Raw genomic sequence first — 27,582 nt, 5'->3', positions numbered from 1 at the left:
CGCCCCAAGCCTTGCGCACACCTGCCCGAAGCACGGGGCACCTTCCGGAGGGCGCGCGAGGCTTGCGGACACTCGCCCGAAGCACGGGGAGCCCTCCGGAGGGCTCCCCGTGCTTTGGGCTGCAGGCTGCCGCCCCAAGCCTCGCGCACCCGGCGGGACCTCCTGCCGGGCGCGCAAGGCTTGCGGACACCCGCTGGGGCTGCAGGCTGCTGCCCGCAAGCCTTGTGAGCCCGCGGGAACTCCTGCCGGGCTTGCAAGGTTTGTGGATAGCTTCCTGAAGCCTGGAGAGCGAGAAGGGTCAGTGCGCACCGACCCCTCTCGCTCTCCTGGCTTCAGCGAAGGCCTGCATTCACCCCATAGGACGCACACACATTTCCCCTTCATTTTTGGAGTGGAAAAAGTGCGTCCTATGGGGCGAAAAATACGGTACTTAACTCCTTATAACATTTCTACTAAAACCATATAATTTCATTCCAACATTTTTCTAACACTCATTAATTTTGCAACATTTATCTAAATATTTTTTTATATATATACTTTTTTTCCAATCTTCTTCTACCGTCTCTTCTCCCTGGTCTCGGATTCTGTCAGTCCTTTCTATCAATACCATATAGTCCATTAACCTGGTGACCTTCTGTCCGAGGCTCTTAACTCTCTTCCATGTCCCTTCTGCAGATCTTCTTCATATATATCCATGCACATTACTTTGTCTTCTGCTGATCTTGTTCTTAATTTCCTTCCTTTGGCACTGAGGAGTAGATCTCGGGGGAGCTCCAACCTAGCAATGTCTTTATTCCTTCTCAACAGGTCAGTCCATTCTCCATAGTCAGAACTAAAGTCCAAAAGATATTTCAGAGCGCCACTCTCCCCCTGACCCAAATCCAGATCCCAAAGGCCAGAGCATCCCTGCATAGGAGGATCTATCCAACTTTCCTTCTCCAATTGAAGCAGGGTTCCATCCCACCAAATCTGGCTTTCTCTAGATTCAATCATAAAGGGCAACAGCTTATGTTCATCAAATTGCCTCTGGGAGGCTGGGGCTCTCTCCACTTGAATTACTTGAGGTTCAACTACAACTTTCTCCTTCGTCTTCTCCACAGCTTGCCATGTCAAAACAGATTCCTGGGTCAATTCCTGAGTAATTTCTGTATAGGTATTCCCTTTTTGTCCCAACTCAGTCATTTTTTGTCCCAAATTGTCAATTTTAATAATCCTCACATCCATCTTCTCATGAAGCTGTTCCAATAAAGCACTTGTCTTGCAAAATGCAATCGCTAGGGCTTCTTCTGTCAACATTCTTGTCCAAGGTCAAACTCTAATTCTCACGCTCTTTAATCTCTGCAGCTGGAAAATTCCCCAGCTCCACTCCTGCAACAGTTCCAAAAGCTCCCTCTAGGGAAAACAATTTCTATTTGTATCCATCCTTTTAAATACAGATCCAGCAACAGAGCTAGTTTCGATTTTCAGTTACTTTCCCCCCTCCTTTTTAAGTATAAAAGGAAACAATGGAAACAATGTATTACTCTTATTTAACTATCTGTCAACATCATTTTATTCACAGTCAATGAACTTTCCCAAAACGTCAATCTTACTGGCAGTCCGTTCCCAGGTTCGAAACGGTGGTGATTTATCTTTCTTCACTCTCTCTCCTGCAGGCTTAAACGATAGAATTTCCCCCCTCTTCTCCTGCTTCCAAGGGGGGGTTTAGTTATTTTAACCGATGGAAATTTAATCCTTTACAAAAGACTTTCCAGGCTTTAGCTTGCAACGTCTTTGCTTCACTCTATTTACAAAAGAGGAAGGCGGACTTCCTGTTTGAAACCTTCCCGTTTCGATGCCAAATTAAGAAGTTTAGAAATCCAATTTTCCGTTCTACTCACGGGTAGTTGTTTAGAGTCCAATTGTCCACAGGCAAAAGTCAGCGCTCTCCGGCAACAGCAATAAGTCCGTAAGTCCGTGGAAGAAGCAGTCGATTTGAAGCACCGCGCCGCTCACCCCACATCGCTCCGGATCCCCGAAACCGGGTTTCCCCACGAGTAGGGGAGGCGCAAAAGGTGCCAGCCGAATCCCACGTCCACAGGCTTCTCCCGCCTGTGGTTTTTAGTGGGTCTCCACCTCGCCGTGGCGGTCAGACCCTGATTTCCACGGAGCAGATTCCTCCCGATCAGAGGAAATCCGCCATTGCCAGAGGCGCTAACCCGGAAGTCTCGGGGCTGAGTTTCTTTCAATGTCAAGACACAGCCCTTACAAAACAATGTCTTAAGGATATGACAACCTGGCCAATTTTTGGGTGATTATTATTATTATTGTTTATTAAATTTCTATACAACCCTTCATCCGAGGATCAGAGGCAGTTTACAATAATAATAAAAACACAAATATACAGTCATACCTTGGATCTCAAATGCCTTGGCTCTCGAACAAATTGACTCCTGAACGACTGAAACCCGGAGTATTCTGGTTTTTGAACGATTTTCAGAAGCCAAACGTCCGACACAGCTTCTGCAGCTTCCTATTGGCTGCAGGATGCTCCTTCAGCCAATTGGAAACCGTACCTTGGAACAGTTCTGGGGGTCAAACGGACTCCCAGAACTCATTCTGTTCAAGAACCAAGGTACGACTGTACCTAAAAAACCGAAACAATAATATCCTCACACACAGCAGTGTTTTGGAAAATGGTGTGTCTGGTTATTACACTTGGCAGGGAAAAAAACAAGGTAAAAACATTTTGATTAACAAGTATGCTCTGTGACATTTTTGAATGACATATCTAACATCATTCTAATAGGGGGAAATAACGTTAAACACGTCAGTGTAGATCCAAAATAAAAAAATTCCTTCCTGTAGCACCTTAAAGATCAACTAAGTTAGTTCTTGGTATAAGCTTTCGTGTGCATGCACACTTCTTCAGATACACTGAAGTGTAGATCCAGCTACAGTCATCATCCCACAAGCAGTATATGAGCAGCAGAATAAATAATAATAATAATAATAATAATAATAATAATAATAATAATAATAATATTTAGGGCCGGCACAGAGGGGGCTTGCCCTCTTTTCGCTGGCTAGCCCCCACGTTTTCGCCAGCTGATCCCGTTGTCGTCGGAGCATTTCTTCTGCCAAGTGGAGCTTCAGATCAGAACAGCAAGCACTAGCCTTGTAGGAGCGAAGCTGCAGCTACTATTCTTCAATTTGAGCTGAAATCACTGAAGGAAATTTATTTCCTTCTCCTTCCTTGTCTGTGCGATTCGCGTGGAGCCTGAGCTCCGCTTCAATCACAATGCCTCTAAGCCAATGCCTCTCATTCCTGAATTCAATAAAGTTGTGGCCTAATTCGCCCATTTAACCTTAAACTATGGTGTCTCGTGTCTTTATTTATCCTGGTGGGGGGCGGGAACTCGCCACGCAATCAGTACCTCTGTAGCGAATTCTAATCCAAGTGAAATTAGAAATTGATTTAAGGCCTCAGTGTGAAAAGCACTGAAGTGAAGCACGCATTCAGGTCCACTTTCTCAATTGCTTTCCTCAGCCACATCTACGTGGAGAATTTTCCCAGAGACCAATGCCGGCTAAACGATGATGAGGAAACTGTTAAACTGATCTGGCTAATCTGAAACACGTTTACAAAATTGAGTTGAGAGTTAAGGAGATGTCTGATAATACTAGTCAAACAGAATCCACTAGGCTGTAGATCATGTTTGTAAGATGCTTTGAGTTGTTTGTGGATGGTAGCCTACATAATGTAGCTAATTTAAATATAATTGAAGAAGAAGGGCTTCATTGGCATATGAAGGAATCATAGAATTGTAGAATTGGAAAGGACCCTGGGGTCATCTAGTCCAACCCGTTGAAATGCAGGAATCTCAACTAAACCACCCATGACAGATGGCCATCCATGAACGCATGGATTCCCTCCTTTGAATTGAATGAGGAAATTCTTACAAGTGAGGAAACGCCTTAAAACAGCAGAGCTCCTGCATACCTTAGTATTTTTTTATAATGAGACAAATGGCCATGCTTCCTGCAGTAAGTTGCAAAGGACTTGGGTACCCATGGATGAAAAGACCACATATTCTAGACAGTACTTTTACACCTCCAATACTGAATGTCTGAATAGGGCTAGACTAGATTGCCATGTTTCTTTCTTTGGTAGAATAGTAATCCTTAACTCTAAAGGAGATCTCTGACAATATTGATTAGAAAGGAATGCGAATAGGAACAGGGCCAGAGTTTAATTTTAAACTCATTCTGAAACCCATGTCCTGTATACCTGAAGGAGCGTCTCCACCCCCATCGTTCAGCCCGGACACTGAGATCCAGCGCCAAGGGCCTTCTAGCAGTTCCCTCATTGCGAGAAGTGAGGTTACAGGGAACCAGACAGAGGGCCTTCTCAGTAGTGGCGCCCGCCCTGTGGAACGCCCTCCCTTCAGATGTGAAGGAAATAAGCAGCTATCTTCTCTTTAAAAGACATCTGAAGGCAGCCCTGTTTAGGGAAGTTTTTAATATTTAATGCTGTATTGTTTTTAACACTTGACTGGAAGCCGCCCAGAGTGGCTGGGGAAACTCAGCCAGATGGGCGGGGTGTAAATTATTATTATTATTATTATTATTATTATTATTATTATTATTATTTAATATTAATATTAATATTATTTCCACATTACTTCCAAACAAATACTAATCAGCCTCATTATCTTTCCCCCCAAATTCTAAATAGGTGTCAATGGTCTTTTTATTTTCTTAATTTATTTTAATAACTTGCTGTAAGGCTAAATTCACCATCCCATTTACCATAAGACAAAGCACCGCGTTCCCTGTAATTCCCTCCCCCTGACAAGTTTTTCTGGCACTCAGGCGTAAAAATGAAGTGGGAAATAGATGGTGCCTGCAATTAATTTACTAATTAATGGGAATATTTTAATACAAAGATGAAAGCGCCGTAAGTGAATAATGGACAGAGAGAGTTTTCATGCTTACAAGCTCTCTGCTAGTTTCTGGCTGGCTTCATTAGGAACCTTGCAGAAGGAAGCAATATTATTTCAAGAAGAATAGAGGTTTTCATACTTTAAGCACATGTTGGGTGAATCTCTGTGCTTCTGATGCCAGTATTTTGCTTGAAAGGATAGGGAGCTAAGTAGAAAATCAGAAATATATCTGCAGCCTGGCAATTGTTATGTTTCCTTACACTGACAGAAAGCTGGCTAACAGGCTTTGCAAACAGATAGTAGAAGAGATAACACTAGAGAAGATGGATTTTTCTTCTGCAGAAATCCATCCCATCAAAAACCTGGCATCTGATCTGCACACATGGGATTCCCCATTCGTAGGAACACAGGAAGCAGACCATTGGTTCATTGAACTTAGGAATGCCCACACTTACTGAAAGCAGCCCTCCAGGCTTTTAGACTAAATCCTTTCCTGGGTCTCTCTGGAAATACAAGGGATTGAACTGTAAGCACTGACACTCATCAGTTTAAGAGTTTGCCAGACTGCATACTTGTGAAGAAGAATCCAGACTACAAAAGGTAAAAGAAGGCAATTCTAGTAGGGCTTTTTTCCTGCTTCCTCATGGAATATGTTCTTCTGGCCTTCTCTTTATGGTAATGTTCATGGCTCCCTACATATGCCACCAGTGGTAACACCACCACCACCACCACCAAGTTATTATTTATACCCCGCCCATCTGGCTGAGCTTCCCCAGCCACTATGGGCGGCTTCCAACCAAATATTAAAATACAGTAATACATTAAACATTAAAAGCTTCCCTAAACAGGGCTGCCTTCAGATGTCTTCTAAAAGTTTGGTAGTTGTTGTTCTCTCTGACATCTGGTTGGAGGGTGCTCCACAGGGCGGGTGCCACTACTGAGAAGGCCTTCTGCCTGGTTCCCTGTAACCTGGCTTCTCGCAGTGAGGGAACTGCCAGAAGGCCCTTGGCGCTGGACCTCAGTGTCCTGGTAGAACGATGGGGATGGAGACACTCCTTCAGATATACTGGACCGAGGCCATTTAGGGCTTTAAAGGTCAGCACCAACACTTTGAATTATGCTCAGAAACGTACTGGGAGCCAATGTAGGTCTTTCAAGACCAGTGTTATGTGGTCTCTGCGGCCGCTCCCAGTCACCAGTCTAGTTACATATCTTCTCTTTGGCAATCACTCGTACCAAAGTAAGATTGTCTTCCACAAACACAGTTTTAACAGTGAGTCCGTAAGTGACTGTGAGGCCAATTCTGGATCCACACATCCTTCCGCAGTGGTTTCCGGGCGGGAGTTGATCATGGTGAAGGTTTGCAAGTGTGCCTTCCTCTTAGCACATTTCTCCCTTTCATCCTGAGTTCGAGCGTCTTCAAAACCCATGGTAAAGGCTGGAGTGCTCGCAGGCCAGTATTTTCCAGTTGTTGGTGTTTATACTACTTTTTTTTTTTAGATTTGCCTTGAGAGAGTTTTTCAACCTCTTTTGTTGACCACCAGCATTACACTTTCCATTGTTAAGTTTGGAATAGAGTAGCTGCTTTGGAAGATGATAATCAGGCATCCTCACAACATGACCATAAGTTACATACATATCAGCAGGTATGATCCACGGACAAAGGTTTCTTCCCATGCTATATGTACAAGGAGCTTTTGCTAAACAGTTCCCCCCTCTTCTTACCCTTGTCAACATGAACCTCATATTCTGTGAATACCTCAGCCTTCAGAACCTGGGACCTTTGTGCATAAAACGCATGTTCTGCCACTGGGCAATGGCTTTTCAATTCAGACGTACACTCATCTCTATAGGTACATGGGTCTGACCCATTCATCAAAGAAAATAAAGCTTTCCTTGGAGTTTGGGAGCCCATTCATATTAAATTATTTTTTTAAAGAAAAATACTGACTGTAATGTTAACATATGAGAGTGCTGGAGGTGAAATAGTTAAACAGGTTACCCAATCAGGACCCAGGGGGTGGAGTCAGAGGGACTATAAAACCAGCTCTGGGAGGGGCAAAGGGAGGAGTTTGTTGGGTGTTGGATGGTTGGTTGGAGTGGGAGTGAATTGAGATAGAGTCTGTGGGTAGGTTGAGTTAGTGTAGCGAAATAAGCCGAATCGGGAACAGTTAGGGGCTAGGAAGACAAGTAAATATCTGAGAGGTGGTTTAGTGAGTGAGAGCAGGTAGCGGAAGTTATAGGTCTGGATAGGCACCCCATGAATGTAATTGACTGATACCGTTTATGAAACCACACGCTTGTTAAACTGCAATAAATAAACAGAAGTTTATGTTCCAATTTAACCCTGACTGGACTCAATATTGTACCAGGTAGGGCCTGGGTGGTGTCAGCGAGAAATAAAGTGGTGGCACAGAGATCAATAGACGGTGAAACGTCCGGGGACCCTGTGTGATTGCCATACCGACACCCAACACAAGTTTATTCTTTTACTTTCTCTTCATTCCCCCCTCCATTATTTTTCTCTGTCCCCATCACAGATCAACAGTCTGACTGGAATAGCACTATATCTGTGTGAAGAGGAAGGTGGTTGTCGTGACCCAGAGTGTGTGGTGGTGGACTATAATTATGTTAGAATTCAGGCCATCCTCGCAAGAACTGACTCCTACCTTATTGGGGTGGATACAGCCCTGCTATCATTACTGGAACTGTCCAAGGTCCTGTTTGCCCTCTGTGTAAGAGAGCTTTTGAGCTAACTTTGGCTACCTTGAGCAGACTTTCCCTGCCTTGGTCCAACTTAACCTGCCATAACTCAATTTCATCTTGGCCAGATTTTGCCATCCTCGACTACCATGAATAATATTTGCCAATCTGAACCAGTCTTTACCTGAATTAACTTGACTTCATGTTTTTACCTGAATTAACCTCTTGTGTTCCCTGTGAGTCTCATGGGCTCACAGAACAAGACAGCAGTGTCAACTACAAAATTTTGGAGATCCCAAAATATGTAGGATGCTGACAAAGACTTTGGTCAAAAATGCATCAAGCATCTTTTAATTCTTGATGATACTCTGTGAGTGAACTTATAGACATTGTGTTGGCGATTTAGATTTTAACTGAGAGTTGTTTTTTTAACCCTCCTAGCAATAAATTATGGATTATATTTTAGCATGGATATAGTTATTGTTTATTTATTTCTGACTCTATGTACACATCTGTTATGAACTGAAACAAAGTCTAGTCTATGTACTAACAATAGGCTTTCATGAATTTTAAATCCCTTTACAGCTTGTGAAATTATGAGGTGCTGGCTGTGATTCGTGGTGCCTACATGTGTACGCATCTTTTAAACAAAATAAGCTTGGGGGCTGTAAACAAGGAAAGTAAAAAATTACAACCCTCCCATTGTAGTCTGTTTAAATTTTCATAAAGCACTCACAGCAGCATGAAAAATAAACCTATTTGTATTGACCCCACCTTGCAAGTTGTGCTTCATTTAACACCACAGTAAAATGGTGTTAAATGTCTCTCACCGTCTCTGCAGAAACAGAACTCTGACCATCAGGTTGGGGGGGGGGGTTCAGTGGGTTGAGACTTTGCCACACAGCTGAGCATGACTTACTTTATAATGCAGATGCTCTATATGGCATTCAAGTCACAATGCAAACTGGAGATATTCTGTGGGGATATGTTCCTCAACAGATGCAAACAGATCTCCCACGAGGCATGAATGGGTGGGTCAGGAACCACACAGGGTGCCTCATGAGGCTTGGGGAAAAAAATACATACGGTGGTACCTCGGGTTACACACGCTTCAGGTTACAGACTCCGCTAACCCAGAAATAGTACCTTGGGTTAAGAACTTTGCTTCAGGATGAGAACAGAAATCGTGCTCCGGCGGCACGGCAGCAGTGGAAGGCCCCATTAGCTAAAGTGGTGCTTCACGTTAAGAACAGTTTCAAGTTAAGAACGGACCTCTGGAACGAATTAAGTACTTAACCCGAGGTACCACTGTATAATGTATTGCCTTACCAGAGAAAAACTATGTCTCACATAATAATAATAATAATAAATTTTATTATATCCCGCCCTCCCCAGCCGAATCTGGGATCAGGGCGGCTAACAACAATAAAATAGTACAACATTATAAAATCATTTCATTATAAAATTAATTCAAATCAAATTGATGGCAACCATTAGGCTAAAGTTCTGTGAAGATTGCCAAAGGAGGGAGTCAGGCTGTGCCCTGACCAAAGGGCTGGTGGAACAGCTCTGTCTTGCAGGCCCTGCGGAAAGATGTCAACTCCCGCAGGGCCCTAGTCTCTTGTGACAGAGCGTTCCACCAGATCGGAGCCACAGCCAAAAAAGCCCTGGCTCTAGTTGAGGCCAGCCTAACCTCTCTGTGGCCTGGGACCTCCAAGATGTTTTTGTTTGAAGACCGTAAGTTTCTCTGTGGGACATACCAGGAGAGGCGGTCCCGTAGGCCCCGCCCCCTAGGTCTGGTGGAATTGGCCTGCAGGAGGGAGCGGCCTTCCCCAGCACTCACAAAGGCAGCAGCAACAGTCTCATAACCATATGAGACATCACCATTCCAACATGCAGTTGCACAACTGTACAATTCAGTGCATTCTCTTGTTGAAGACTCCCCAGCTGTTGATAGTTACCCAGTTATGGTGAAGTGATTGTACTTCCTCTTCCTTTTGATGTGTTGGATATATAAGAACACAAGAAGAGCTTACTAGTACATCATCCTGTCCTTACAGGTGGGATGCAGGTGGCGCTGTGCTCTAAACCACTGAGCCTCTTGGGCTTGCCGATCGGAAGGTCAGCTGTTCGAATCCCCATGATGGAGTGAGCTCCCATTGCTCTGCCCCAGCTCCTGCCAACCTAGCAGTTCGAAAGCACCCCAGTTCAAGTAGATAAATAGGTACCACTGCAGCAGGAAGGTAAACAGTGTTTCAGGGCACTCTGGTTTCCATCACAGTGTTCCGATGCACCAGTAGTGGTTTGTCAGGATTCAACCTCAATCTGTTAGCCGCTTTAGGAGAACACTAGGGAAATTTTACGGCTCTTATATTATATTCTTTGTATTTTGAAGCACATGGTTCTAATGTGGGTTTTATAGTTGTATTTCTTCTGTTGCATATATGCCACTGGGGAGAGGGCTTTTAAAAAAATTATTCTATAAGGCAAGATCAAAACAAACAGACAGACAATGCCTTCCAAGAAAATGAGTTCCAACATATCAATTTTTGGTTGTAGCAATATAGCACTTCAGTGCACATGTTTTGTCCACAACAGCACGAGCTACATAAAAATATTCAATCCTCTGCCTGGAGAAGCATACACACTGAAATTTGAAGGGTGCAAGGAGTGAATGTGAGAAAATGCAACTGCATTGGCTATTTTGGCTCACTTTGATTTGAGGATGAGTATTAGGGACACGGGTGGCGCTGTGGTCTAAACCACTGTGCCACTTGGGCTTGCCACTTGGAAGGTATTAAAAACACAATAAAACATCAGACATCAAAAACTTCCCTAAACAGGGCTGCTTTCAGATGTCTTCCAAAAGTCAGATAGTTGTTTATTTCCTTGACATCTGAGGGGAGGGCATTCCACAGGGAGGGCGCCATTACTGAGAAGGCCCTCTGCCTGGTTCCCTGCAACCTCACTTCTCACAGTGAGGAAACCGCCAGAAGGCCCTCGGAGCTGAACCTCAGTGTCTGGGCTGAGCAATGGGGGTGGAGATGCTCCTTCAAAGAAGATTTGTCTGTCCTGAATCTTCCAACACTCTGCTTTCTTGGAAGTTCTAGGGATATGAGAGAGAGAGAGAGAGAGAGAGAGAGAGAGAGAGAGAGAGAGAGAGAGAGAGAAGTGCTCTCTCCACTTTCTCTATGCCTTGCTCAGTTTGCACACTTCTATCATGTCACCTGTTACTCACCTTTTGTCTTCAGTCCCAGATGGTACCACCTTTCCTCACATGTGAAGGGAGTCGAGGAGCATTCAAACACACATTCCTCCACCTGAGGTCTGATGTGGTGGTCTTCCAGAAGGCAATACTGCTAAATGCTTCCTGAATGTTTAGACCAGTGTTTCCCAACCGGTGTTCCGCGGCACACTACTGTGCCGTGAGACATCGGCTGGTGTGCCGTGGGAGGGAGGCGGGCGAGAGGCGGCGGCGGCGAGGATCCGGCGGGGGTGGGGGGAGCGGGGGCCGTCGCGCGCAACCGAACTCACTTGGCGCGCTGCCGGCTTGTCCTCCTTCAACCCGGGTCGGGCCAGGCCTGCTCACGTCCCCGGATCCCCTAGCAGCAGCCGCACGCTCTCCAAAAGCGCAACGCTGCGCGCAACCGCTCGGCCAGCTGGTGCTCTGCGACTCCGCCCTTTCCCCTCCCAGCGCCGGAGGGTTCGCGCGACCGCAGCTGTTCCCTTTCGCAGCGCGCGGGAAACAATTCCAGGCCGATTGCCTTGTGCCGAAAAGCACCGCCTCTCCTTCCAGCTCAGGCCCGGGCCGCCGGCTCCCCGAATGACGTCACGGGGCGGGGCTTTAATGGTGGTGTGCCGCGAGATTTTTTTCCGGTAAACAGGTGTGCCGTTGCCCAAAAACGTTTGGGAAACACTGGTTTAGACAGCGACAAGCTAATGCCATAGCTTTGAAAAATGGGGTGGTTGTGCCTTTCCTTACACTAACTCGCTTGAAGCAACTTAGCACCATTCTTCCGTGGGTAGATCATGATTGCCTGATATGCCAGCGCTGATTCAGAGGCAGCCTTAAATAATGCAGGCGCGAATGTGAAAGAATTAACATCTGGCCCTTCATATCACAACTAATCTGCTGTGCTTTCTTCAATAGCATCAACAGCTGCAGAAGGCAAATGAGGTTGCAAGTCTACACAGGGGCAAGGGGCGGGGACACGACAAGGCGACGGAGAAAGGCAAATGGCTAAGCGTAAATTAGCATTTACCCTTACAGAATGCCCTTTTCTAAATGTTGTCTGTTAGCGAAATAACAGAGGAAGTGCAGAAAAGGAAGCTGGCTGTGTAATGGAAACAAAGGATGCATGGAATTAGAAAGTGGTAACATGATTTATTGCAGCGAAATTGAGGCAAAACTAAAGCAGAGAAGCGTAAATATCTGCTCAGGTCCGTGGGAAGGTGATCAATGAGCATTCTGTACGTTGAAGCTGCGCTATTAAGGAGAAATGAACTTCACCTTTTTAAAATCAGAGTAAGCAGCTTTTTAGGAAAGCACAGCACAAGTGAGCAAATAAGGGGAAAGGAAGGAAGTCCAAGAGCCTTTATGCATAAGCCCCTCGCAGATTTCTGATACGTTCAAAACTGCTGATAATTACGGGGGAGAAGAGTTCATTTTACAATTATGGAAAAAATATGTAAGCCCTATCATGGAGCAGGAGGATGCTGTCATCTCTGGTGACAGATTGGAGTGCAATTCAAGAGTGGCTAACTTTGCGTGGACAGGCGGAGTCCCCAGATCCCGCACGGTCCCCCCGTCATGTGGAATAACGACTCAAGACAACGTGCTATGGGATTAAATTGGCCACAACTTTATTAAATTTCAAATGTGGGTAGACCTTGGCTCAGGCATTGGGCGTTCTCCCTCCCCAGTCCCCAGCCGGGGACCTAGGGAGCATCAGGGTTATCCAGTGTGTGGGGGGGGGATGGGCCGGCTCTGGAGAGCATATGTTCAAGCAGAGATGGCCGCCCCCGTAACACCGCCGCCGCAGGAGAGAGCAATGATGACCTTTCGGTGTACGGCCAAAGCCTCCCTTCAGAAAACCCCTTTAACGGGGAACCCTGGTATCGCCGCCGCAAGAGGAAGATGGACAAAAGGATTCCGCCCAAGGCCTGATACCGCCAAAGTTGTGACGTTTTGCTACGGGAAAGGCGAAACCTGCCAATGCAGGGAAATTCCTTTCCGGCCCTTTAACAGCGACCTTAACGTAGCAGCGCCCACATACCTGTGAAGAAAAGTTAACCTGCAAAACCTGTGAAGAAAAGTTAACCTGCAAAATAAGACATTAACTGAGGGTGGGTAGGGTGGGAGAAGCTCTGGAGCCAAGTGAGGATTCCTAGGTAAGATCCTCCCTCTATTGTGTGGGCAGGTAATCCCTCCCCTACCTGGCCTGCTCTCCTTGGCAACGCTTCCCCCAGGTGGGATTGGACAACTGACTGAGGTAGGCGGAGACCTCCAGGTATCCCACCTGAGGGAAGGCAAAGCCAAGCCTATACTGTTGGGGCCGCTCCAGATCTAGGGGCTGCACGCGTCCACGCAAAGGCCGCCCCCCGTTTTAAGCGGGGAGCGGTCATTCTTATGCTAAATATTAATTCCATATTTTACAGATTCTCTGTGACATCTCTAGGGACCAGAAATAAAATATAGGGAAGGTATGTCAATTTCACTGGGAATAGAATATTATGAGGCAAGGAAAGCATTCCTAACCTCAAGGCGGCCAATGCAAGGCGGGAAGACATTTGCAGCGAAGAATCGACAGGAGGCTTAACCTTTCCCCTCCATGCCATGTCTAACCTGTGTGTTTTCCTGCTAGGCTCTGAGAAAAGAACTAAGCAGTGTTCGGGTATGTGGGGAGGGGTGATCTCAATGGGTGGTTCAGCAGGAGAGAATCAGCTGGCAGGGGAAGGGTTAAGTAGTATTCTCTCTCCCACCACTTCTTTGTCAAGTATGATCTTCAACCCCACCTCTGAGTTGACCAGACAGATGCAACGTGCAGAACATGGTCTGCTGAGACCATGCACATTTCCACCAGAAGTCCAATACAGAAAAGCAGAGACCATAGCCATCATAGCAACGGCCCATCGCACCCCTCATGCACAATGGTATATCTAATCGCGGCTTCTCAGCCATCTGCTGTGAATCGGAAATGATAATAAAATAATTGCAGAAACTGAGCATGTGGGTGCCCTCGACATTTCATCTTAGCGTCTCACTCTGCTTACTCGTTATATAGCAAGTCTGAAAATATTCTACTCGCCGGCTTGTTTTTGCTTCTCGGTAGTACAGCAAGAATTACAGCTATCATTCCGTTTTGAAAGTAACTCAGTAATATTCCAGCACCTGCTAAAAATATGAAGAAAACACAGCTCTCTGTTGAAAGTTGTCCATTCAGTGTCAACTATTCCCCATGATACATTGTCTTCTGCTTCTGGGGACAGAATACTGGCGATCCGGCAAAAGGGAGAGAGAGGAGGGACTCCCGGCATGCTGCCATTAAATCTCCCATGGTCATGCCCCCTACTACCGCTGATTGACCTGTGGGGCCACACTGGGTGTGGCCCCATCCAATGCCGGCGACACGGCCAGGACGACATGGAAGGGGGCGTCAACTCTCTGGTTCCATGCTGGTTCACTTCAGGGTCCCAGATGCCTGGCCACAACACCACCCACTGGAAAAGGTGTACAGACTTAATTCCTACCTTTCCCCTAAATACAGCCATAAGAAGGATAATTTGTAGACAGTACAAATTTCCCAGCGGTGAGGAACCTTTGGAAGGATCTCCCTATCACCTTCACTGTCCTAATATAAGCACCTATATATGTGTATATATGTCACCATCCAAGTTCTGCCCAGGGATAATCATATAAACAGCAGGTTCACACATACACAACTGAAGGAAGGAATCATCCCAGATCTTGCCCCACAGAAACAACACTCAATACCAATGCACTTTTAACATGGTAATATTCAATGGAGCCAATCTGCATATTCAGCTGTCATAATATATGTCATTATATATTCAGCTGTCATTATATATCCCCATCAGGGACACGGGTGGCACTGTGGTCTAAACCACTGAGCCTCTTGGACTTGCCGATCAGAAGGTCGGCGATTCGAATCCCTGCAATGGGGTGAGCTCCTGTTGCTCGGTCCCAGCTCCTGCCAACCTAGCAGTTCGAAAGCATGCCCAAAAGTGCAAGTAGATAAATAGGTACCACTCCGACGGGAAGGTAAACAGCGTTTCTGTGCACTGCTCTGGTTCCGTTGCACCAGAAGTGGCTTAGTCATGCTGGCCACATGACCCAGAAAAACTGTCTGTGGACAAATGCTGGCTCCCTCAGCCTGTAAAGCGAAATGAATGCCACAACCTCATAGTCGCCTTTGACTGGACTTAACCGTCCAGGATTCTTTACCTTTACCTTTACCTTACTCCATACAGCCAAAGATCTGAAAAAGGACCCTTACAGTGTATATAGATGTACATATGCATACCGTCCAACATTGAAAATAGGGACGTCAACAACAACAACAACAACAACAACAATAATAATAATATCCTACCCATCTAACTAGGTTGCCCCAGCTGACTCTGGATAACCTCCAACATACAAAGAAACATAAAACATTAAACATTTTAAAACTTCACAATACAACAGGGCTGCCTTCAGATGTCTTCTAAAGACCGTATAGCTACTTATCTCCTTTGCTAACTCCATGCCCTCCAACATTTCTCCGATGAAAATAGGGACATCCTAAGGAAAAGTGGGACATTCCGGGATCAAATAAAAAACCAAGGACAGCTTCTGTAAATCCGGGGCTGTCTCTGGAAAACAGGGGCGCTTAGAGAGTCCTGCAGGAGCTGCATGATTGTGAAGCTAGTGCAACAAAGATTAGATAGAGCCAGATAGAACCAGATAGAGCACCTATGTGGGGAGGTGCAGATAGAGCACCTATGTGGGGAGGTGTCTTCACATAAGGGCTTCTTCTCAGAACTTGAGTGCTCTGTCCAAAAAACAGGGGGCAGTGCTAGCAGGGCACCTCTTATCAGGTGTATGCCAGTGTGGTGAGAGCCAGTGTGGTGTAGTGGTTAAGAGTGGTGGCCTCGTAATCTGGTGAACCGGGTTCGTGTCTCTGCTCCTCCACATGCAGCTGCTGGGTGACCTTGGGCTAGTCACACTTCTCTGAAGTCTCTCAGCCTCACTCACCTCACAGAGTGTTTGTTGTGGGGGAGGAAGGGAAAGGAGAATGTTAGCCGCTTTGAGACTCCTTTGGGTAGTAGGGTAAATAAAGTGGGATATCAAATCCAAACTCCTCTTCTTCTTCTTCTTCTTCTTCTTCTTCTTCTTCTTCTTCTTCTTCTTCTTCTTCTTCTTCTTCTTCTTCTTCTTCATCTTCTTCTTCTTCTTCTTCCTCTTCTTCTTCCTCCTCTTCTTCTTCTTCTTCTTCTTCTTCTTCTTCTTCTTCTTCTTCTTCTTCTTCTTCTTCTTCTTCTTCTTCTGGCCCCAGGGTGTCATCCTCCTCCTTTTTCCATGTATTTGATGTACCTGTGGAGGAGGTCTTAAGAGGCCTCCTCCTTCTGCCCCTTCTTGCATCACAAAGACTTTTGCCTTTAGCCATGTTCTCCCCTCTTCTGGGATGCTTCTCGAAAGACACAAGTTGGCAAAAGAGCTGATCCACAGCAAAGGCAACTCCCACTGGGGAGCCGCTGTGTATTACCACACCACAGCTGATACTGACAATATTCTGAGCCCTCCGGTCAGGCATTCACAGCTCACTAAAGCATGGCTGTTTTTCTTCTTTGTGTTTGCAGGAGGCGGGCAGCATTCCTGAGTAGGCCAAGCTGACACAGGAGGGCATACTCAGAGCCAATTTACAAGCAGTGGGAGACGAGAAAACATGCTGCCTCTGATTCAAAGCAATCTCGCTGATGTCTACCCTGACGAGCCTCCACTCTTTCTGAATCACTGCAATCCCTCTTGGACTCTGCCTCTTCGCAGCAATAGCTGTAGGAGGGAGGAAAAACACTACCGAGGTGGATGCCATTTTTACCCAGCCAATTTTTTTGCTGAGGCGTGATAAAAAGCAGGAGGAGAGCCAAAGGGAAAATGTGAGAGACTCACTCAAACGAGGTGTTTGCTTCTCACTCACCGTAAGCCAGGGCTCAGTCCTTCCCAAGCTGTTCTCATTAAACTTCGCCTTCTTCAGTCTCTTTCGGTACCAGATGCCCACCTGCCATATGGGTGACATTAGCCTTTAAAGCGAAGGAGAGGGAGGGGATCCACAACAACACCAAATTCTTCTCCATTTAACAATTAACAGGGTCGGGCGGGCTTCTCCCACCAATATATTAGGCTTCAGATTTCGAGGCCTGGGGAGAAGCAGTCTTACTTGGCAGGTTAATTGTCACACGTTGCTAGCATAGCTGTTGTTGGCATCTGTCTGTCTCGAAAGACAATGGAGTGCACCTCCGGGGGTGAAGTCAAACCACAGTGTTAGCAGCACTGAAATGACATCCCTGGGGTGCAAGCTGTCAGGAGTGCTTGCAGGAGCCAGGCCCTGTGACCAGTAGGGCTTCGTGGGACTGGGGCTTTCCTAAGTTTCCTAAGGCAAGGCATGGCCGCACAGGTGAGGCCCATTGGGAACTCACAGCGCCTGGTGGCAAGAGCCGGGAAGGGATATAAGGTCAGCATTTCCCTTTGGCCGTTTGCCACAGCAACACACTTCCTGCCTTGCTGTGTTTGGGTTCTTGACTCCTTGCTTCCCGATCCTTGGACCCTTGGCTTCTTGACTCCTAGTTTCCTGATCCTCGGACTCTTGGCTTCTTGACTCCTTGCTTCTGGATCCTCAGACCCTTGGCTTCTTGACTCCTGGTTTCCTGTTCCTCAGACCCTTGGCTTCTTGACTCCCAGTTTCCTGTTCCTCAGACCCATAGCTTCTTGACTCCTGGTTTCCTGTTCCTCAGACTCTTGGCTTCTTGACTCCTTGCTTCCTGATCCTCGGACCCTTGGCTTCTTGACTCCTTGCTTCCTGATCCTTGGACCCTTGGCTTCTTGACTCCTGGTTTCCTGTTCCTCTGACCCTTGACTTCTTGACTCCTTGCTTCCTGATCCTTGGACCCTTGGCTTCTTGCCTCCTGGTTTCCTGACCCTCAGATCCTTGGCTTCCGGACTCCCGTTCCTGCTCCCTCTCTGCCGTCTTGCCCCCAATCCTGACGTCCTTAGCCAGGACTTTGACCGCCCATAAACCAGACCATGACACAAGCATGGACAGTGTGTATGGAGGCCCCCAGCTGCCCAGACGACAAGAAACCCCTCTCAGCCACGCCGATGTGGTCCAAAGGAAAGCAGAGTAATACAGCAGCAGCTTGGCTGCAGGATTTGCCAGAAGGAGGAGTACAAGGAACCATTCAACCATCTTACGGACTCCACTCCAGATTTGTGTAGTGTTTTCTTCTCCCCAAGAGATCCCACAAGGCAGCAGAGGTTTAGGAACAGAGTTTTCCCCCTCCTATAAGGACTACCTTCCCAGGTTGATGAGCCCTATCTGCCCCTCACTAGCATAGCTACTTAACTAGCATTTCTAGAGAGATATCCTTCTTGCAGTAATATCTGTCGAGGAACCCATGGTCTCTGCCTTCCGATACAGATCCCGGGAAACCTGTCAACTCATTGGAATCTATTTTGCTAAGCTGTGCCAACAGGAAGTCGTGAAACTGAACCTAATCGCTTCTGGATGATGTATGCTAAGCACATTTCCTCTCTGAGCCTCTGAAGAGCCTGCATCAGTCAATAGATCAATCAGTCATCCACGTACACAGCAGTGTTTATAAAGCAGTTTTAGAAGCTCAATAATACATAAAGGCATGGAAGGAATACGGCTTTGAAACCATGTCCGCAGTTAAAATTGCCAAAATTATCTGAAGCGTACTCAAGAGGAAATGAGAACACGGCTTAGGTCCGCTGCCAATAGATATGTCAGACTGTTGTGCTATTCCCCACCCTCAAGAATCCTCCTTGAATAGCTTAATTAGCCTTCTGACAATGGATCCGGGGATCCTGCAGCATTTGTGGGCAGTTGCCTGGGGCTCAGCCCCTTGGAAGGAGTCACTGCTGCTGACATTTCCTCTTGAGCCGTATCTCCTGGCTCAATTGTACTGAGTAGCAGTCATTTTTACGTTCCAGCATGACGGACTGAACTCCTGTTGCCCAGCTCCTGCCCAACCTAGCAGTTTGAAAGCATGCCAGTGCAAGTAGATAAATAGATACCCCTGCAGCAGGTAGGTAAACAGCATTTCCAAGCACTCTGGTTTCCGTCACGGTGTCCCGTTGCGCCAGAAGCAGCATGCTGGCCACGTGACCTGGAAAGCTGTCTGTGGACAAACACCAGTTCCCTCGGCCTGAAAGCAAGATGAGTGTTGCAACCTCATAGTCGTCTTTGACTGGACTTAGCCATCCAGGGGTCCTTTACTTTTACCTTTACCATGTCCGTGACAAGAAATCTTTCATAGTAACTTCTTTGCCTTACTGGTATTATTGTGGATTCTTCTCCTCGCAAGCAGGATTTAGGGCGGTGACACCATCCTTTCCCATTCTTCTACAGCACCTCTGCCCCTCCAGTTTTCCACTTTCCATTTCCCTGCAGATCACAATGTAGATTAATACATCCTTTCTTCTTCTTCTTCTTTTTTTCCCAAAAAAAATTATTGGTTTTAACAGATATAACATATAAGATATACAAAAGAAAGAAACACTACAATACTAAAAGAAAAAAAGAGAAAAGAAAAATCAAAAATAACACATATTCCTTCCGAAATTCATTTTGAATGCCATTATTGACTGGCTTCCTCAAATCCCCCCTAAATGAATTTCATTGTATCACCTTGTAACAGTTCTCCAATATCATCTTTCTACTACAATTTACTCCTTCAATTTACTATCTTCATCTCTTTTCTTATGGACTTAAATCCATATTACTATTCAACATTCTTATTTTAATCCTAGGCCTATTTGATACTTTCAAGTACCTTCTAATTATCTTATATTACAATATTTAGCTAGATAATCTTTAAATTTCTTCCCATCTTCTTGATGCTCCTCTTCCTTCTGATCGCAGATTCTTCCAGTCAGGTCAGCCAGCTCCAAAAACTCCAACATCTTCACCTGCCATTCTTCTACCCTTGGTATTTCTTGAGATTTCCCATTTTTAGCTAATAGCAGTCTTGCCGCTGTAGTGGCATACAAAAAAATAGTCTCACGTCTTTTGGGGGCAATTCCAATCCTATTATTCCAAGTAAAAAGGCTTCTGGTTTCTTAACAAATGTATTTTTCAACATTGATTAATGCATCCTTTCTTAAGGTAAAAGTAAAGGGACCCCTGACCATTAGGTCCAGTCGTGACCGACACTGGGGTTGCGGTGCTCATCTTGCTTTACTGGCCAAGGGAGCCGGCATACAGCTTCCGGGTCATGTGGCCAGCATGACTAAGCTGCTTCTGGCGAACCAGAGCAGCGCACGGAAATGCCGTTTACCTTCCCGCCAGAGTGGTACCTATTTATCTACTTGCACTTTGATGTGCTTTCAAACTATTAGGTGGGCAGGAGCTGGGATCAAGCCGCGGGAGCTCACCCCGTCACAGGGATTCGAACTGCTGGCCTTCTGATCGGCAAGTCCTAGGCTCTGTGGTTTAACCCACAGCGCCACCCACGTCCCCACATCCTTTCTTAATGGTGTGTAATTGCAAGTAGGATCTTGGAGTCTCTGGTTCAAATTTCAGCTCGGCTATGAACTCGCGAGGTACATAAGAAATGGATCAGACCAAAGGTCCAGCTAGTTGAGTGGAGTATCCTGTTCTCACAGTAGCCAGCCAGATGCCTATAGGCAGCCTAAGGCCAGCCACCATCTTTTAGCTTCATCTACAATAATATGGGGGACACAGGTGGCACAGTGGGTTAAACCACTGAGCCTAGGACTTGCAGATCAGAAGGTTGGCAGTTTGAATCCCCACAACGGGGTGAGCTCCCGTTGCTCGGTCCCTGCTCCTGCCAACCTAGCAGTTCGAAAGCACGTCAAAGTGCAAGTAGATAAATAGGAACCGCTCCGGCGGGAAGGTAAATGGCGTTTCCGTGTGCTGCTCTGGTTCGCCAGAAGCGGCTTAGTCATGCTGGCCACATGACCCAGAAGCTGTACGCCAGCTCCCTCGGCCAGTAAGGTGAGATGAGCACCGCAACCCCAGAGTCGGTCACGACTGGACCTAATGGTCAGGGGTCCTTTTACAATAATATGGAGACACAAATGATCATAGCACTGACCTATCTTGTGAGCACATTGTAAATGTTACAGAGGAGAATCAGTGAAACACTCAAGTGCTAAGCCGTGTCATGCAGTGCCTTCATGTTTAAAATGAAATGAGTTGGCATCATTTTCATGAAGGTCTGCTATGGTTAAAGAGAAAGAAAGAGCAGGGTATTAGACTAAACTCCTCACCGATGACCAACATTCGGCTTGAGTGCTTGCTTTATGGAGACATCAATATTAGCTCTAAAAAGAAATGGCTTCCAGTAACTAACTTGGGAGCCGAGTTATGATCTGGCACAGTCTTGTTCACTCTAATAAGGGCCTCAAACATTTAATCCTAGTGAAAGTCCAATGCTTGGCACCGCACACAATGAAAGGATTATTATTATTGCCAGTAGTTAATTTCTAACAACAAGGATACTAGGGCTCAAATTTGTCTGCAAGACATGTTCTCTGCCAGAGGAAGCTTTGCCCACCAATCCCAGATGTGTAGATAAATGCTCTGTGTTATCTCTTAAGAACTACGGTTCATTGCTTTGTTTCTACTGGGGTGGGGGGGGAATTGTCCCATTAAGAGTTTCTGAAGTGTGACTTTCACAGAAATCTTTCCAAGATTCTCAGCAAGCAAACAGAAGAAGAAAAAAAAGGAGAAAATAGAGGGTGAGAATTGGAGAAAAGGATACAATAAATAAACAAATAATTTTGTGCGTGTAGTGATGGCACCAAATTTCCTTCGCTCTGAACACAAACTTTGGCAACCCATAATGCTTCTCCCAAAAACAAAGGCGAGCATTGAGAGTTCTGAATTATTGTGGCTCCGATTTTAATTTGAGCCCTAGAATTTCTCCCTTTTTTGCCAATCGCACTGCAGGGAAGGCCAGCAGAGGCCAGCAATGCAGAGCGGGACACCAGTACACACAGAGAGTCTGGAGCAAAGTCGGTTTGGATTGCGCCCTTAGTGAGTGTCACATGGTTATTAGAAATCCGCTCTGCTTCACAGCGGGGAGGAGTTGCAGTGGACCCCGTGGCTGCCCACTCCCCTCCAGGGGCAGGAGACTCAGTCCCATGTCACCTGGTGGTTCCTGGCCACGTCATCTAGCCAGCCAATCCGCTGGCTGGGGAGGCGTGGCCGGGCACCATTTAAACTGAGGCACAAGCAGGAGAGCTTCCTCTTGGCTTGCTTCCTCAATCTCCCGCCTGCCCTCCCTAATTTGCAGGTTTCAATACTGGCCTTACTATGGACCTTGGTTGGTCGCCATTGAGGGGCCTGGCAGGAATTTTTCAACTTGGAAAATTGGCAAGGGCCATTTGGTTTTTGCCTACCTCGTAGCAATCATCACAGCTTTGTAAGGTATGGCGGTTAGGCATTGGTTCATGTGATGGGGAGGGGAGGTGTGGCCATCACCTGCTCCTCCAAGCTTGAGGGTATTCTGTTAAAGGAATCCAGGGGTGTGGATCTTGTGATTCGAGGACCCGTCCCCCACTTGGGAATAATGAAGACACGTGGACACGGCATATTAGGTTAATGGGCTAGAAAAGGCCACAACTTTATTGATTACAGCATGTGAGAAGGTACTGGCTTAGGCACTGGACAAGAGCAATTTGACTCCACCCACTCAGGGTGAGGGGTGAGTCTAACGAGGGATTAACCACCAGTAGGGGGAGCCTGTTGATGCATATACAACTATAAGCTCTCCCCTGATGTCACCGAAGGTCGTGCCATGGCCCCCCGCCACACAGGCATCGGACAGGATCCACGACCGCCGGATTCCTTTAACGAAATACCCATAAGTGAAGGGGTAGGCAATGGCCACACCTTGCCCTTCCATACAACAACAACACATTCCAATGCCTAACCGCCACCCGAGCCCAAGAGGCTCGCCGCCAATACCCTCACAGCTGTAACCAATCCCTAATACTTCTGATGATGTCGGCAGCCAGATATCGTTGCCTTGGTCAGAAAGGTGAACACCATCATCCTGGAACAAGGCCAATCCAGATATCACCATGTGGAATAACAAGGCCATTCAAGGGAGTGGTGGGTGGGTGACTCGCAGAAATTGGCAGGGCAATGGCGGGGGAGAACTGGCATGGCCGCATTTGAACGGCTAGACCATGCCCCCCGTGGTGTCTCCCGATTGGGTGACCGGCTGGGAGGCGTGGCGCACCAACTGTGATGGCTGGGCAGGGGGCAGAATGCCCCCTGCGTGACATGGGAGTCGGCTCCCGCTCACAACACCTCCCCTCCGGAAGGAGGAGAGGCCTTGTCTGAAGGCAGGGCTAGGGCCATGACACGACCCCATTGGTAACCCTGGGGGAGCTCGAGTTGGTTTGCATCGACTGGGCTCCCCCTACCAGTGGTGGACCCTTACTGGACTTCCTGCGTGACGGGCAGGAGTCAGATATAGTCGGTCAATTCCAATGCCTTAGCCAATACCACTCACATTCTGTAACCAATAAAGTTGTGGCCAAAATTTGCCCAATAACATTAACCTTATTCATCAACGAGGGGGTGGTTTCGGGGTCTTGACACACAAACAGATGAGCACAATGCTGAAGTTAACTGCACCATCCTAATTTGTACTAGTGTGCTGGTCCAGGGGGGTTGCCGTGAGGCGTGGTCAGAGTCCAGTCCTGGGTCAAGGGTCTGGAAACTGTCCACCAAGGGTAAAGCGGGGTCCAAAGCAATAAGCCGGGCACAGTCAGGAGCTCTGGAAAAACAGGTCTGGGTGCTGACAGAAACAGGTTTCCAACGACGTTGCTCCCACAACCTGGGACTGGGCTGACTGGCCTTTAACTCCTCTGGGGCCTAGGGCGGTCCCGGCCCACAGGTGACTCGCCTCTCCTGGCCTTAAGGTGAGCACTCCTCCTGATAAAACTTAGTTCCCACTGCCTCTCTGCCCTGAGCCTCTGCAGCTCAGGAGAGGCTGGAGGGTTGCTGGACCCAGAGGCAACCTCAGCCTCCCCTGATGGGGCTGGGAGAGGCGCACCTGCAGGCAATGGGTCCTCAATCACCACCGGAGCCAGAGTAGATTCATCTGGTGTCTGCTCCTGAGGATCCGGCACAGGTATGGGCCCTTCAGATTCAAGGCCCTGCCCCGGCTCAGCCAGCCCTGGAGGCGGGGACTCCTGTGCAGGCTGAGATTCCTCAGGTTCAGCCTCTGAATCAGATTCCCAGGCCATCACAACTAGTTGGGGCTGTGGCCTTTGTTGATCTTTTCTAACCTCTGGGCCACATGGGAACGGGGGTGGGGGTGGGGGATGGTGTGGTCTTCCAAGCCCCTTTGGAGTCCTGGAGAAAAGAGTGTGCCTTATTTGACCCCTGTGAGTGATTATCTCTGTTCTCAAACAGCCAAGTTGCTGAGCAATAATTGGGTGAATTCCTTTTCATGCATTTAAATAGATCTTGATGCAGATGCAATTTATGTATATGCTGGGAGCTTAATCATCCAAACTATCACACATACAGGAGGGATGCATCTAAGAATGTCACTGCCATGTAAACCAACATGATCTATCATAAGAGAATTTCCAGTGTCTTGCACCTGCGGTTTCATTTCATGGTGATAAATAGGATTTCCATAATCCAATATTGCTACTGTACTTGGGATAGTAGCAGTCGCCAAGCTATGTTAGGCACATAAAATCTGCCAGGAGATGGAAAACAAAGACTTTTATAGGGTGTGTGATCATGCCGTTCTTGTGGAGTATGCACTTTATCATTTTTCTTTTTTTTAATCATGGTCTTCAATCATAAATGACTTTATCAGGTAGGAAATCATACTGATGTCATTGGAACTCATTTTCACATGAAAACCCTGAGTGTATGAGGCCAGGATCTCAAATGCCACCAATAAATTCATGAGACTTCAACATGGTCTGAAGGCAGGTGAGGCCAGTCCTTTGCTGAAGCGAAATAGGTCTGGTCAGTGCCTGGGCAGCTGAGGAACCATAAGTACACTGCCTTGGGTTGTTCCATGATGGAAGGAAAGATGGACGGAATTAGTGTCTGGGGGGGATATTGGCAAAACGTCCAGAACTCCCCCCCAAAAAAAGCTCAACATTGTTTTGAGTGATTTCCCAAAAAATGCTCAAAACCTTTCCAAAACTAGCTCAATATAGCAACCCTAACCCTAGCAACAAACTGCTGACTAGCAGTTGAGTAGGATGAACTAAAATGAATATAACCCAAATAAAGTGCAAATAAAGTCTGTAAGAACTGAATACAGTGGTACCTTAGCACAGGAATGGCTTGGCTCCCAAACAAATTAGCTCCTAAATGCCGCAAACCCAGAAGTGAGTGTTCCAGTTTGTGAATGTTTTTTGGAAGCCAAACTTCTGATGTGGCTTCTGATTGAGTGCAGGAACCTCCTGCAGCCAATCGGAAGCCGCACCTTTGTTTTCAAACCATTTCGGGAGTTGAATGGACTCCCGGAATGGATTAAGTTAGAGAACCAAGGTACCACTGTACATAATCACACTGTGGCTGATGGGAAGCTGGTCCCTCGCAGTTAAACTGGAACATGCTTCACCAAGTGCAATTCCACCACAGAACTTTGTAAATTAAAAGTGGCATGAAAGTGTAATGACATGTACCTGCCAATCATCTGGAGGCAGCCTGGGTGCATTTGTGGGTGGGGAGTGGCAGCGGGCTGAGGTGGCCCTAACGGTGGTGGCATGGCGCGCATGTGTGTGCCAGTTTTGGGATAAAAAAAGTTGGAGGAGATGCCGACAGGAGAGTAAATCCACTGCCACTTCTGCAGGGACTCTTGGAGATAGGCTGAGGATTCCCCTGGCTACAGTGCTGTTGAGTCTAATCGAAAGGATGGCCTCTCAATGTGCCCCTGAACATTTGCCATGAAAGGACTTCTTGTTTCCTGAAGTGTGTTTGTCCAAATATTGATACTGTACCGCATAACCAGTTAGACTTTCAAAAGGCCACAAAATTCAGACTACATTGAGACTTTTCAAAGAGAGAAAGACTAGAGCCTGCTATGTTGAAGCACATTTCAAGAGCTCTTACCGTGCTTTGTGGATGAATCCGGAGAATTTGAAGAGGCTGCTAACTCCTGGTTGACAAGCATTCACGACTCAATATTAAGCCAAAGGGTGCTTTTCATGCGGAATAAAAGAAGACCGGAAAGGAAGGTGGAAATATTGTTTTCATGCTTTGCATGCTGTTTTTATTTTTTATTTTAAAAAGGTCAACCAATAGTTGGCCAGGAAATATGCAAATGGTGGTGGATAGGGTCTCAGGATCAAATTGCATGTGATATAGTTCATGTGCTTTGTCCGTGAGCTCACAATTTCCCTTTGATGGCCAATATGGGGAGGTCACGTGGGCTGGGACTGTAGCATGGGCAGCGGTGAGGGAAGAAGAAGAAGAAGAGTTTGGATTTGATATCCTGCTTTATCACTACCCGGAGGAGTCTCAAAGCGGCTAACATTCTCCTTTCCCTTCCTCCTCCACAGCAAACACTCTGTGAGGTGCGTGAGGCTGAGAGACTTCAGAGAAGTGTGACTAGCCCAAGGTCACCCAGCAGCTGCATGTGGAGGAGCGGGGAATAGAACCCGGTTCACCAGATTATGAGTCCACTGCTCTTAACCACTACACCACACTGGCTCTCACTGGGAGGGGACTTTAACCCAGACCCCATGATATGGTTTTGATCCCCCCCTCCCACTGTGACGTTAACATATGAGAGTGATGGAGGTGAAATAGTTAAACAGGTTACCCAATCAAAACCCAGGGGGTGGAGTCAGAGGGACTATAAAACCAGCTCTGGGAGGGGTGAAGGGGGGAGTTCGTTGGGAGTTGGGTGGTTGGTTGGAGTGGGAGTGAATTGGGATAGAGTCTGTGGGTAGGTTGAGTTAGTGTAGTGAAATAAGCTGCGTCGGGAACAGTTAAGGGCTAGGAAGACAAGTAAATATCTGAGAGGTGGTTTAGTGAGTGAGAGCAGGTAGCGGAAGTTATAGGTCTGGATAGGCACCCCATGACTGTAATTGACCAATACCGTTTATGAAACCACACGCTTATTAAACTGCAATAAATACAGTGGTACCTCGGGTTAAGTAATTAATTCGTTCCAGAGGTCCGTTCTTAACCTGACACTGTTCTTAACCTAAAGCACCACTTTACCTAATGGGGCCTCCCGCTGCTGCTGCACCACCGGAGCACCATTTCTGTTCTCAACCTGAAGCACTATTTCTGGGTTAGCGGAGTCTGTAACCTGAAGCGTATGTAACCCAAGGTACCACTGTAGACAGAAGTTTATGTTCCAATTTAACCCTGACTGGACTCAGTATTGTACCAGGTAGGGCCTGGGTGGTGGCAGCGAAAAATAAAGTGGTGGCACAGGGATCAATAGATGGTGGAACGTCCGGGGACCCTGTGTGATCGCCACACCCCACCCCACCATTTGCTGTGGGTGCATGGGAGTGAGGAAAACTTCCTTTGGACTAAAGAGGGGAAAGCTTCCATTGGAGTGAATGGGGACTTCTCACCAGCACTACAAACATCAAGCAGGGATGGTGGAAGGGGGGCTATGAATCAAATCAGCCCCAGTGCCACTGTTGCTCACTGCAGCCACCTGGCATTCCTCTTGGAGC

General features: G+C 46.9%; 1 long non-coding RNA gene across 1 annotated transcript in view; it reads left to right on the top strand.

Annotated features, from left to right (window-relative positions):
• The window catches only part of LOC308596684, a 492,091-nt gene that overhangs the window by 152,747 nt on the left and 311,762 nt on the right, over positions 1-27,582 (top strand). Inside the window, exon 2 of the long non-coding RNA XR_014012650.1 lies at positions 6,865-7,004. This is a non-coding gene — a long non-coding RNA (uncharacterized lncRNA). The remainder of the gene's footprint in view (positions 1-6,864; positions 7,005-27,582) is intronic.

This window comes from Podarcis bocagei (genome assembly GCF_964188305.1).
Source record: "Podarcis bocagei genome assembly, chromosome: 10".
NCBI lineage: Eukaryota > Metazoa > Chordata > Lepidosauria > Squamata > Lacertidae > Podarcis > Podarcis bocagei.
The sequence above is the reverse complement of the archived record's forward strand: the minus strand, read 5'-3'. Positions and strand labels throughout refer to the sequence as shown.